Genomic DNA, 14062 nt, shown 5'->3' on the forward strand with positions numbered 1-14062 from the left:
CATAGTCTTTCCCCATTTCAATTTTTCTTCGTATCTACAGTGAAATTTCAAATTTCTTCCTGGCGATTTTCTCCATCGGAAAAGTTATTTTCATGTACATCTTCATCTTTTATACTCCCAAGTACATTTTAGGTGATGTTGAAGCAGATAATGCATGTGGTGTAGTGCCGAAAGTTGCATCATAGGGGATCCTTTTAATTACCCGAATGGTGTGATCTATTTTTTAATAAATTAGATGACGAATGACAGCGCCTTACTCCTGAGGTGAGGTGATATATTATTCTGTATCGATGTTGTCAATATATTTTCAGTATCGTCAGTCGCTCTTTCACCCTACAATGACTGGCTGTACTATCTTGTACTAACACGTGCAGTTTTCAAATCTGGCCACACATATCTTGCAAATTTTCAATTATTTAATTGAAATAATTAAATAATTGAAAATTATTTAATCTGAAAATTCTCTACCACATGAGATGGAAGAATTCAAGGCACTCCAAATAGTAAAAATATACCAAGTATTCAGCAGGCAACTTTCTCTGCCTGTTTTATTTCTAATGGGGTTAGAGTTCCAGATTTCATTAAATGGTTCTGACACATTGTAATAAACCTCGACTTTCATCACGGTGCGATTTAAGAATATGTGAAATCTACTTGACAATGATTATTAAGTCCATGCCCACTTTTCTTTTTTCTGCTGATACGTTCAAAAAATCTTTATATTTGTCTGTGTTGTATTTTTATAACGCCCACATTTAATTCCTTAATTATTCTATCCATGACCAAATGTCACGGATAGGTTTCATGCAAAGCATCAAAATAAATCTTCTTTAGCGATTTAGTATATCGGTACATGAATCTTTCATTGGAACAGATAGTTGTTCAGTCTTTTGAACCACGAGGAACCTTCTTTTCGACATTTTTATTTTTGTTTTTACTTCATTTATTAAATCTAGGTATTTATTGCTCACCTATCTATCTATGCACTATCAAATAATCAACAAGGTTCAACTGCCGTATCAGAGACGAGAGTACAAAACTGAGGATGGTTTTATAAATTGGGCACCGAGAATTGTTGTCAGTTATAAGAGAATTATGCAAAGGTCACAATTTGGTATTCGTGTCGATAAAGGTAATTCCTCCGAAGAAGTGCGCATTATCAGAAAAGGTCTTTTCGAAATGAAACGACACTTTTTCATTTCCTGATGTATTCATTTCATTCACCTGATGTATTAAAAACCGCAGAATCAGTTGACACAGGTCAAGGTTTTGTGAAATCTGCGCGTAAGCAGAAATGCCACACCACAAAATGTTTACAATTCGGATACTGTTAGAGCTCATCATGTGCAAATTAATAAAGAAGTACCGCTTTTCACACTATAAACGTTAACATATTATTTCTACTATTAATGTCTTCATTCAGCGGACCTACAAATTGATGAAAGTGGAAATAATATTCTTTATTTTAGAAATATAAACGGACCACTGGAACACTCTGCAACCATTTTTTTTTTTAAATATTTTAACTAAATCTGCTGAGTTGTTGCATAGAATAACTTGGTATTTCATAAATTACTAAGATAGAGTGTGAAATAATTTTATTTCATGCTTGAATTAAAATGAGCAGTTATTCTATACAATAATGGAAGTGCATACTTGAAGGGTAAAATAAGACAGGCAATCCTATCTAAGATAATCTGATATATCCGATAGGTGCATGTATTCTCGGGACAGTTTTTATCCGATGTCTTGCAAGATAAAAACCCTTCGATCTCCCTATAAGATTCACATAATTAATTTCCCAGTTATTTTTGCACCAAAAGAAAACTGCCTGAGCTACGGAGGCTGTTTAGACAAACTTGTACTAATATTGTATCCACTGTTTCATGTCTGAATGAGTAATACTCAACTGGTCTTTTAGTTAATTTCAGCACATATAATATAATACATAATTTCGCGTTTGATTCATGCCTTTATTTCGATGATGATTTGTATCGTTTCGCGTGAAACCACCAGCACTCTGCTTATTAATAGCTCGAAATGGATTCGTTCCAGGTTTGGTCCCGAAAGCAAGAGAGGATGATTACTTATCCAAACACCCCACTCTTGGTATTAAAATGCAAAATACGTTTTTCAGTCATTCACCAGAGCGATTATGACTAAAAGAAAGGGAAAAAAAGCTCAAAAAGGTGCGTAAATTTTTAAAATCATCATGAAATTACTGACATGTATCCTCAGGATGGAGGCGTACAGGATATTATGATAAGTACCACATGAAAAGTTTACATCATTACTACCTTCCTATCTACAATTTTCCTCCAAATCAGTCTGTTACTTGTCAAGATTCCAACATTATCAGATCTTATATTTCTATCGTCTAAGGCACTTTGTACCGTATCAATCCACCTATATCTTGGTCTTCCTCTGGGTCTTTTTCCTGCCAACTTGGGAACACTTGTTTTGCTAACCTTTCCTCTTCCATTCTGTTTAAGTGACCATACCACCTGAGATTACTAAAGGCTCTACTAAATTCCTGGATGCTGACAATGTCAAGTTCTTTCCTAATATCCTCATTTTTAATATGATATTTTCATTGATGCCATCTGTTCATGCCCCTAATCTTTCTCAGGACTCTCATATCTGCGGTCTCTAGTCTTTGGTCAAGTATTTTATTTCTAACGCAGCTCTCAGATCCATAAGTTAAAATTGATCTGAACATTGTCCTGTATACAGCTAGTTCAGTATGGTAGGAAGGAAGGTAGTGTTATAAGTTGGTAGGGTAGGAAGTAAGTCTTGACTTCCTACCATACCAGCTTTGCAAATTCTATAGTCTATTTCCAATTTTAATTTGCCATATTCACTAAAATTGTGCCCAAATAGCTGATTCATCTATTTTCAGAATCATTCTTGTTCATGCTTTAAGTTTAACAACTGATATGATAGTAGTTTCTCATTAATACGAGTATATGAGAACTGTGAGAGCTCTACTCCAATCATCGGGAATTCGACCCTTTGCTCAGGCCTTCTGAATTACGCAGTGTAACACTGTAAAACTTTTATACCTTGAAAAATGAACATTTCTCGTCGAATATCATCTACTCCCTCTGCCTTTCCACATTTCCGTTTTTGACAGCTTTTTCGAATTAAGTATTGCACTCGTGTTTGCATTCTCTTGAATATTTTTCTACTAATGTTCTGTCACTACTTCTCTCATTTAGAAATCATTCAAAGTAATTAGTCCAAACATCAAGAATATCTTCAGTTTGCGTTATCATTGCCCATTCCTTTTGCAGTGCTTTTTCCATTTCTAAGCTCTTTCAACAGCCTCTAGAATATTTTATCACCTTCCTGATTTTATTTTCTTTGTTCTTACCAAAGTCTTCCGGTGACTTTTGTTTAGCTAGTTTTACACAGTATTTAGCTTTCTTACATTTGTCTCTGTATGTTCTAAAAGTACAAGCTGACTTATTTGTCAGGAACTTTCAATATGCTTTCTTCTTTTCCTTCACCGCCTCTTTAACTTCTTCAACTCACCATGGAGTTTTAATTTTTTTTTCTATCCTTACAACCTCACGACATGCTCTCTGGCTGAATCAATGTTTACTACAGGATTTGCCACTGAATATTCAAGGTTTGGTTCTTGTTTTCAAATTCTCTCATTTTTTTCTTCAATGTTGTTTGTGTATTTGAGTTTACAGTTCACCGTCTGAAAGCTGTTCAGCCTTGATTCGTTTTAAAACTTTCTTACTTTTCTGTTTCATATGAAGTTCAATTTTATCCTCAACAACACGAAATGGTGATCACTTCCTGTTTCAAATCCTTTGTATACTCTTTGTGTTCTGAACCAGTGGGAAAACATCGCTATCGACTATATCGTAGTCAATGAGATTTTTGTTATTTCTTGCATCTTCTTTCCATGTGAATTTGCGTATTTTTATGCTGGAACATGATGTTAGTAATGGGCCCACCTTTATTTTTCATTTAATACTTATTTACAGATTTGATAAATTTTAGACATGAGTTTATAAAGACAAATGCATAAAATTTATATAACATGTATTTCGAATAATTCAGAATGTGCTTTCCTTTCCTCCATATTTGCATATTTTTGCAATTTTTTATAGTAAATATGGAATTTAAAAAAATTCTAAAAGTATGTCGTCAGCATATACTGTGATGCTACTTCAGTCACTAAGTTGCATTAGTCGCCGCCAGAAGGAAAACGGCGACATCTCACAGCCGCCATACAGTTTGTTGGGCGGTCAGCAGAAAGTCTTCTTCAACCAAACAAACCGTCGATGAGGGCACCGAGACGATGCGCTTTATATCCCTTTCATTTCCCAGCAAAGCATTACCGACTTTGAGGCGTGAAGTGTCTATTGCATTCGTTCGTTTCTAACCGAGGTCTCTGGCTTCTCCCTTTCTTCTTACATGCAGTGCGGGTAGTGGCCTTCATGGCCATGTTCTACACACTACAGTCATTGAAAATGTATGCAGTCAGCATACTTTTCTATAGTATAGAGCCCTGGTACCGCTGCTATTCGGGGTACAGCAGTAAAGTTTCCACAGGCCGGTCGCCAGAGTATGCTGGACTGAACCTGTCCTATTGGTAACACTTCGGAAGATTTCCTGATCAGCTGTGAATAACTTGCTACTGTTTACTCTGCAAGATTGTGCATGGAGGGAGTCCGCATAAAGCAGCTTGCAGGAAGCACTGTCGAGACCACTCTTGGATTGGAATCTGGGCTATGTGGCAGTTTTGTCCTTCACCTACTGCATGTGCTTGCACTATAAATTTTCCCAACATTCTAACATGAAAGACAACCTAAAAATTATAGTGCTACTGTAGTTAAAAAATCTCCCACAAAAAATCAAAATGTATCAAAAATACAACAAAATTGAAAGAAAAATAAATAAATAAAAATATACTCAAAAGTCCATCTAAAAAAAAACAAAGAACAACACTTCCACACCAACATTCAGGGGCTTAGTACCACCAACTCAGATGTGCATACCACTTAACCACCCACTTAAATGCGAATTGTTAGTCATCACTGAACCTCAACTGACATCCTCTATCCCAACTTAGCCAAACTTTCCACATTACCTTACGCAATGATACCTCGCGCAAGAATGGGGTAACACGAGCGGTTATTAGGTCTGATATCCCATGCCAAAGGTTGTCAGTTCTGGAATATTTTCTTCATGATCTCCTCTGTTTTCCTACCTTTTACTGCTCTCCTCATTCTGATTATTAATCTGGTATTTTTTTATTATCTGTGTTGATAATACATAGTCTCATTATCAGAAAAGAGATAGTCTTCTTTAGAGATTTCATCTTCCAAAATTCTGAACTGGCTCTCTTTCTCTAGCTTCAAATACCAAGCTGGAAGAGAAGCTGAAGTGTTTGCTGTGAACAGTGATTTAAAAAGCAAATTGTTAACCCAGCTACTTACTTACCTATCTACCAAAATGTCAAATAATCTTCACCATTCTCCCAACACCATGCACCTTTTCTTAACCATCTCTTCTTCTAAATATACCATGACGTTAACTCTCCTCTTGGCAGGTTTGACCATATAACCTTGTCCATGTTTATTTTCTTGATCCTTCTCCACCTAAACAATCTCTTCCACGTATTCTATAGCGCTACAATGATGCTAATTGATTTTTTCCCTATACCTCTTTTTCCGATTATTTCTCAGGCTCTCTTGATGCAAGTACCTTTTCTGATCTAACAGCTGTAATTATTCTTGATGGGAGTGCTTTACTTCCCATTGCACTCAAAATCCCCTATCATAATTCAAGCCTTGATTTACTATGAAATGTGCGAAAAAAAGGAGTCCAAGCTAAAACTGCAGCATACACTGAACGGTTGTATCGAGAAACTCCAGTCCCTCACTCAGCCCATAAAAACAACTGCAGCGAAATCAGCAAATCTAAATCGGACTTTATCAGGCTAAATGCAATTTCCTGCTGGTCAAACGGCGGTCGCGTCTTGTGGTCCCTTGCCAACGTTACTGCACAAAACTTTTGCCCAACTACGTTTCCATCTCTCTTTCATCCTAATGAAACAAAGGTAACATTGTTAAAAGATAAGTCAGACCTCTTATTGGCATCAGTCTTTTCCAATTCTTAATTACTTGACCAAGGAAATCTACTCTTGGTATGTCTCCTCCGGACTTTCGTCAGAAGGACATCAGAAAAATACTTAATAGCCTTGATACTAATAATTCGCTGGCCAAGAGGAGGCATACCAAGGGCAGATTTGCAATGGTCATCTAAATAAGAGTTGGAGAAAACTGATGCCAAGAGGTTTGCTCATCTTTTAGTGATGTTACCTTTGTTTTAGAATGAGTGCTAATTCCGGAGCACAAGCGCAAGAATTAACACTCATTATGCATCGCCTTTACAAGCTGTCCTTCTCATCTGACATCTATCCAGTCGTAGTTTGAAAGGAAATTTTAATCAAGCCTGTTCCGAAAATGTAGATAAAAGTAAACCATCAAATTGTCATCCCATTTCCACTGAACTTACTCTCAAAGTGATAGTAAGGTCAACAACCAACTTCTCTACCTAGAGACTTATCGGTTAATTGGTATCAACATTATGGATTCCGCCATTCTTGTTCTACAGCAGATCTGCTCGCTAATCTTCCCCACCTTTGGAAAGAAACCATGGAAAGGTTTAGAGAATCTCATGGTTGTCGTGGTGGATGGTTCCGTCTCGTTTGAGTTTTCCATCAATGCCGAAGTACCACAAGGTTCCAAAATGTCACCTAAATGTCACCTACTTTCACCTATATTATCTCCTATACATCAATAATCTTCTCTCCCTAACGTCCAGTCCTATTCGTAGCTTTGCCGATGACAATAACTCCATTCATCTTTGTCATTCACGAATCTTGTAGTTCTCAGATGATGCAAGCTTCAAGATCTTCTGTGGCCAATGCCTTAAAGTGTGACCTTCTAGCCATTGAAGTTGTGGCGAAGATAATTTACTAAATTTTAGTGCTATCAAGCATAATCGTGCCTTTTTATACCATTGCGCTCACCAACTACCGTTTTTTTTTTTCTTCTTAGGCTGACTTTCAGCTGACTAGCGCCTGTATTAGCAATACATCCCGTCCATAGCCTCTTCTACAGCCAAAAAGCTTGGTCTTTTTCGTTTTGAAAGTTACTTCTCTTCAGGTCAACTGCTGCTAACACTATAAATCCTCCAAACATTAGAATATTGTTCTCGAATCGTGAATGGCGCATCAAAAACCTCGCTCTTAGATTATATCCAGCATTCTGAAGAGAGTTATTCGCTTAAATAGAAGACCTCCTTCCAATTGCTTTCCCATAGAATCAAAAATATTTTCCACATTATGTGTTTTCTGTAGGTATTTCAATGTGCGCGTTGCTCCTAAAAGTCAACGCCCATGTTTTCATTGCGTGTTTCTTTATTCCACACTGCCTCCGTCATTTAGAAGAACAGTCCTTCCGCACAGCGTTTTTCCCGATGAATACGACCATCAACTGTTTTAGACACACATTAACATATTCCTTTCTTGTCTTTGATCACTCCCTCACACACAATACTGTTGTGTTATAGGTCTTGAGACCTCTCGCATGTGGAGATTGATATATAAATACAAAACATCCAAGCGTGGTTTAGCTCATTTTAGCTAGCGGTGAATGCACTCGAGCAGCCTGAAGACGCGCATCCACGTATTTCAGAAGAAAAATTCGTGGTGAGTTCCAGAGCAGCTGGAATAAATCCGTTCTTCACTGAAACGATCATGCAACACATAAGACAGTTCTCCGAGTGGCTGAATTTGTATGCATTCAAAATGGAGATCATCCACAAAGTGAAGACAAAGATAAGAGTGGCACAAGAAAAACGTTGGTAAGGGTTAGATATAGACAACATTTTGCGGCGTGGCCTCACAATATAGATACATTACCAACGTTTTTAGCTAATATAAATGCTTTACATCCTCGTATCAAATTCACTATGGAAATTGAAAGAGACAACAAATTATAATTTTTAGAAATGGAAATCAGACACTACATAAAAATTAGAGATAAAATGTATAAAAAGTTTAAAAAATACCCGCACAATCAATATTATGAACCCAGTTTCAAGTACTATAGGAATCTGATACATCATAAATTAAAAGAAAGTAAAAACGAGTACTACAGAAATGAATTCCTAAAATGCTAAGGAAAGCCCAGAAAACAATGGAAGTTTGTGAATAAATTAATCGGTAAAGATACACACAAACAAAACCTCCCCGTGCTTAAAGATATCGATAGGAATAGAGAAAATGGAGACAGAGGATTAGCTGAAGAATTCATTAACCATTTTGCCACAGTCAGTGAAAGCTTTCTAAATGCTAAACCCCCACCCCCCTCGGAATTGCACTTGAAGAGACTTGATAACTGCATCTATCTTTTCCCCACTTGTGAAAACGAAATCAAAAATGTTAGAGCTAGCCTAAAAACAACCATAACTTCAGGATACGATGGTATTAACACAAACATTGTGAAAGAATGCCAAATGTACATCATAGAACCCTTAATGTACATTTTTAACTTATCACTGATGACAGACAAGTTTCCATCAGATTTTAAGAAAGCCGTTGTTGTACCTATTTACAAAAAGGGAAACAAAAATAACTTGAAAAATTACAGACCGATCTCCCTTCTATTGGTCTTTTCGAAAATATTAAAGAAATTGGTAAAAATTAGATTCGTGAAATTTTTGGACAAAAAAAACTTCTTTTCAAAGAATCAATTCGGGTTCAGGCAAAAGTTTAGCACAGAACATGCTTTAATGAACTTCATAAACACAGTTTATACCTCCCTTGACGAACATAAACTAACATTAGCAGTATTTCTAGATATACACAAAGCTTTTGACTCTGTATCACATGAAATTTTAATAAAAAAATCAGAAGTCATAGAAATACGAGGTACTGCCCTAAACTGGTTCAAAAATTACTTAAATGCCAGATCACAAATTGTAAAAATAAACAACAGCTATAGCAGTTCGAAAACAGTAGACTGCGGTGTACCACAAGAATCTGTCTTGGGACCAATTTTATTTAATATTTATATCAATGACTTCTGCAATCTTAAACTAAACAGTAAAATAAATACTATTGTAGATGATACAGTATTAATTTTCTCTACAGACACAGCCGAACAAATGAAAACCAAATAAATTTTAACTTGCGAAATACAACTGGCAAAATGAACTTCACTGCACAATTATTTTACATGATTGGAATTGCAGGACAAATTCAAATTGTAACTGCGAGAAAAGAGAAAAAGTCAGTGTAATAACTTACTTGGGATTAAAAATTGATAGTAATTTAAGCTGGAAACCGCATATCACCGATGTCGTGAATAAAGTAAGGATTATGTTAAACAGACTTTACTACCTAAACAAATTCTTAAATTTAAGTATGCTAAAAATATTATATTCTGCCTGGATTCAAAGCACACTACAATATGGTATATTGAGTTGGGGAAGAAGAATCTATCGCACTACTCTGAAACCTTTAGTCTTGACTCAGAATAAAGTAATTAAAATCTTAATTAGAAGCAAATATAAGGATATGCAATGTGTATAATAAATACACCATACTAAACATACTACCCCTTAGATATTTATACGTCTATCGGGTACTATTATTCATAAAAAATGACAACGAATACGTAAATATCAAACAAGATGCTTTCCTTAGTAAACATAAGGGCCTAAAATATTTAGTTCCAAAAGCAAATAAAGAAGCAATACACACAAACATTATACTTATTTCGCGCCAAAGTATTCAGCACACTACCCTTAACAATAAGAAATGAAACTAACCCAAACAAATACAAAACTCTAATCAAAGAGTATTTATTTTCCCACAGAAATGAGGAAGTTCTGTTCAAAATAATCGTATAAATTATTGGTTTTTAGCATATTTTTATTCAAAGATCCAGTCTTATGTGTAAAACGTAAAATTTAAATTGCCAATTATATGAAGAGCCAAAGGCTTCAATTCGACGACATATGACTTGTTTAAATTAAGGGATATTACATCCCATATCGTTTCTTAGCCGAATAAGAAACTCAAAGAGTTTCATGCCGAATATAGAAATATATAAAGTTTGGCGAGTCCAAGCGTAAGCAAATACCTGGATAGTGCAACATCTAACCCATTTGGTAGTGCAACACTGAGGCAACTCATAGTAAGACAATATGGGATGTAATATCCCTTAACTTAAATAAGTTCATGTCGCCGAATTGAAGCCTTTGGCTCTTCATATAATTAGCAATTTATTAGGACACTTTCTTGGCAATTCTTATAGTAGGGTACATGTAAGTTCTGTTCGCTACAAACTTGGTATTATTTAGGTCTACCTACTCACTGATGAGACCTCAATAAAGGTTGAAACCGGTCTGGGTAGTGACCATCTCTCATAATGTAGAACAGTAATACAGCTCCTAGGAACTGGGTTTCACATTATGGGTAAATACCAAGAATAGTGTCGGAGCTTGCTCCACCGTTACTATGAGTTGCCTCAGTGTTGCACTACCAAATGGGTTAGGTGTTGCGCTATCCAGGTATTTGCTCACGCTTGGACTCGCCGAACTTTATATAGTTTCTATATTCGGCATGAAACTCTTTGAGTTTCTTATTCGGCTATGAAACAATATGGGATGTAATATCCCTTAACTTAAGTAAAATTTAAATGCTATTCAACTGCTTTGTTTTATTTTGTTCCTAATTAATTGTTATGCAACTTTCTCTGTACATATTAGCATGTCTCCTGTGATTTTATTATGTAATTATATTATAATAATATGTGTATTATATGGATGTATATAATGAAAATGCCTCACATGCATCTTTGTGACTTTATGCAAATCGCAACCTGGATGAGCTCTTAAGTTGCTCTTAAGTTACACGTAGGATTATTCAACATATTGTACTATTATAGGAAGATTACAAATAAACATGATTTTTTGATTTGAAAAAAAAAATTGATTTTTGATTCCTTATGAGTCCATTTCGAAAGATAAAAAAAAAAACAGAAAACGGAGGAAAGCAAAATTTTATACACCAGAAATAAAGAGTGCATTTATAAAAGTTGACCCTTTAACCAAAGTTGAATAAAATACTGGTACATTAAAAAAAAAAAAAAAATTATATCGACAAAACGACCTCTGCACACACAGAAGAAATTAAGTAAAACCAAGTTTTAATTAAAATGGAAACTTAGAATTTTACAGGTTTACTGCTTATGTTTTTAAAATGAACTTTTAAGTATTACTGAGAGCCTTCCGTAGCGCTCGCGGATTCGAAGTATCTTTCCTTTTTTCTTTTCTTTTCATTTCTTTAGTCGGAAAGACGTCGGTTCAAATCCCGTCTAGGAACGTGAAGAACCTTCATAAGTGTTTTTCACTTGAAAGTGAGTTAGCTGGCTTTATTCGAAGGTGGAAGGGTTTTTCTTCCCGCAACTGTTACATCGCAACACAGCTTCACACCGTTGCTCACTAAACCACTGTATTATTCGTGGACGATTTTTCCGCTTTGCAAAATGCGTCCACATTCATTTTGGACGCATTTCGGAAGTGAAATTCATTTCGTCCATGATTACGCGCGCAACTGATTCTGAGACTTCCACTGTACGAGTTCTACTCCCACCTGCCGTGTCCCAATCGCTTTCCCCATAAAGGCTCCGTCGGTTGTTTTTTTTTTTTTTTAAATGATTATTTGTATTTACATGGAAGGATCATTAATCCTTAATAATCATCGCCATAACTCTTATTAATCTTAATTCAGTTCAGATTCAATGTGTTCTTATTGTATTAAGCTTTAACGATATGAATGCGGTGTCAGATCTTTCGCACTATCAACAAACGAAAGAACTGCGCTGTCCTGTAGCCTTTTTTTCAATGAGCTGAAATACTTAATCAGAAAGGGGTGTGATTTTGCATCCTCCGCCTCACTGCTATCAAAGTAAGAATGCTATTCCACGTAAAGAAATGAAAATCTTTATAAATTTCAAATTTTCATTAGGCGACTTAAGGATTTGTTATCCCATTAAGCTTTGAAGAAATTATATTTGACATCTGATTTACTTTAATATTGTGTATGTGATATCAGCTGGAATGCACTGCTCTACGGACTAACTTTTTTTAAGCATCTGTTGAAGCTCCGTAGCTCGGTCAGATTCGACAAGGCCTTCTGGATGGAAAGACATGGGTTGGAATCCCATCTAGAAAGCGAAGAACCTTCATAAAGCATTTTTTATTATTATTTGAAGAGGGGTTAGCTGGTCTCATAGGAGTTACAGGACTTTTCTTCTTCTGGAAACTCGGAAGAAAAACTACCTAACCTCCCAGAAGAAGACACCCTATTTACAGACATGGGAGAGCAGGAAATAAGAATTAACCGTCGTATTTCTTTCGCGAGCAAGGGTACGATTCGGTTGTCTTACGTTTGCGTAAGACAACCGAACAGAAGCAGCTCTGCCATTTGCGTTTAAATTAACGCCAAAATGAGGAAAATACAGTCAGGAAAAACGCAATTTTAGGAATACTTTAGTTTAAGCTGGTGAATCGTCGTAGGAATTATTAAAGAAACCTAAGAGACAGACAGAGAGAGAGAGAGAGAAACCTACAGCAAATCAGTGGTGTGTGATCTCATCATGCTAAAAATGATCAGAATTTGTAGAGTAATAAAGGCAGCGAACAATGCTACACAGCAGGGAAAGGAAATTCTAGCGGTGAGTCTTTAAAAACAGCAAATGAAATGAAAAATAAACAGTGGAAGAAAACTAGAATATCTTGAAAGACGACCATTTTCTACCGGTCTGGTTGGTCGAGTGGTTAGCGTATCCGCCCTCCAACAAACAAGTTGCGGGTTCAAATCCCGCCGTGGGCATGGATGTTTGTGATTCTCGTTAGAAATTTTGAAAAGGTCCATGTTCGGATTCGAGAGTAGAGTTTCTAGACTAAATAAAACAAAAATATAGTGTATGTGAAAAATGCACTGCATCTTTCATTTATTATATATACACACACACTGAATATATAAAATAAGGAAAAAATCCTTAGCGTATCCACGGTATTCTGAGGGGAAAAAAGTATTTCTTCGATGAGAAAGTTGAGATTGAAATTTTTTGGGAAAAGTCGAAGGTGGGTGTTTTTAATTCAAGTTAGCTTAACGTTAAGTTAGGGTGGTTAGTCCTGAACGTGTTTTATGCACATCATAACATAAGTGGGTTCAAATACGGGAGGGAAAAAATAGGATTTTACATGTGCAATGATCTTTACATGATATCACTTTTCGCCCATATTGCTACCATATTTGCGGTGGTATGCCAAAAAAAAAAAAAAAATGCTCTCTAAGATTGCTCGATTCTATCCAGAAGAGGGCAATCCTACTAATTAATAATCCCTCTCCAATAGACGTTCGGTTTCTTCATTGTGCCTCTTCTACAGATACTTTCATGGACAGTGCTCTGCTGAATTGGCCACTACTATTCCTCCACTCTCCTCCAAAATCATTAAAACAAGAGTCACTGCTAACCAACACCCTTTTACAGGTCCATCTTGAAACTCATCGAACCAACTTCACTGCCTCCCCTTTCATCCCATATACTGCTGTCCTTTGGAACCCCCCCACCCTTCCTTCAACAAAGATTACAACCTTCACCTGTTCAAGTAAAACGGGAACAAACTCCTCCTTTCTTCTACTCCTCTTGCCCCCACACACGGCAAGAATGTTCTATAAGTCTTGAGGCCTTTTCGCGTATGCATTAGATATACATAAAGAAAAAGTTAAGTCAAATGCACTGATAAGAGGAAGGTGAAGTAAATTGTGCTATACATGATCTCCTAGAACAAAGAAACTGACATTTTTATGTGAATGGAATATATTTTATAATTTGGAAATTCTGACCAATTTGTATATTTTATCTAGCAGCATTCCAATCTGGTCCGATGTCTTTTATGGAATAGAAAGTGTGTGTGTGGGGGGGGGGGGGGTTGAGAATGATAATGAATGAGAATG

General features: G+C 36.1%; 1 protein-coding gene across 1 annotated transcript in view; it reads right to left on the reverse strand.

The window, feature by feature from the left end:
* The window catches only part of LOC150107053 (RNA-binding protein 24-like), a 113015-nt gene that overhangs the window by 59583 nt on the left and 39370 nt on the right, over positions 1-14062 (reverse strand). The window lies entirely within an intron of this gene.

Source organism: Typopeltis vanoorti, chromosome 5, assembly GCF_054136105.1.
Source record: "Typopeltis vanoorti isolate ZY-2024b chromosome 5, IOZ_Tvanoo_1.0, whole genome shotgun sequence".
NCBI classification, from domain to species: Eukaryota; Metazoa; Arthropoda; class Arachnida; order Uropygi; family Thelyphonidae; genus Typopeltis; species Typopeltis vanoorti.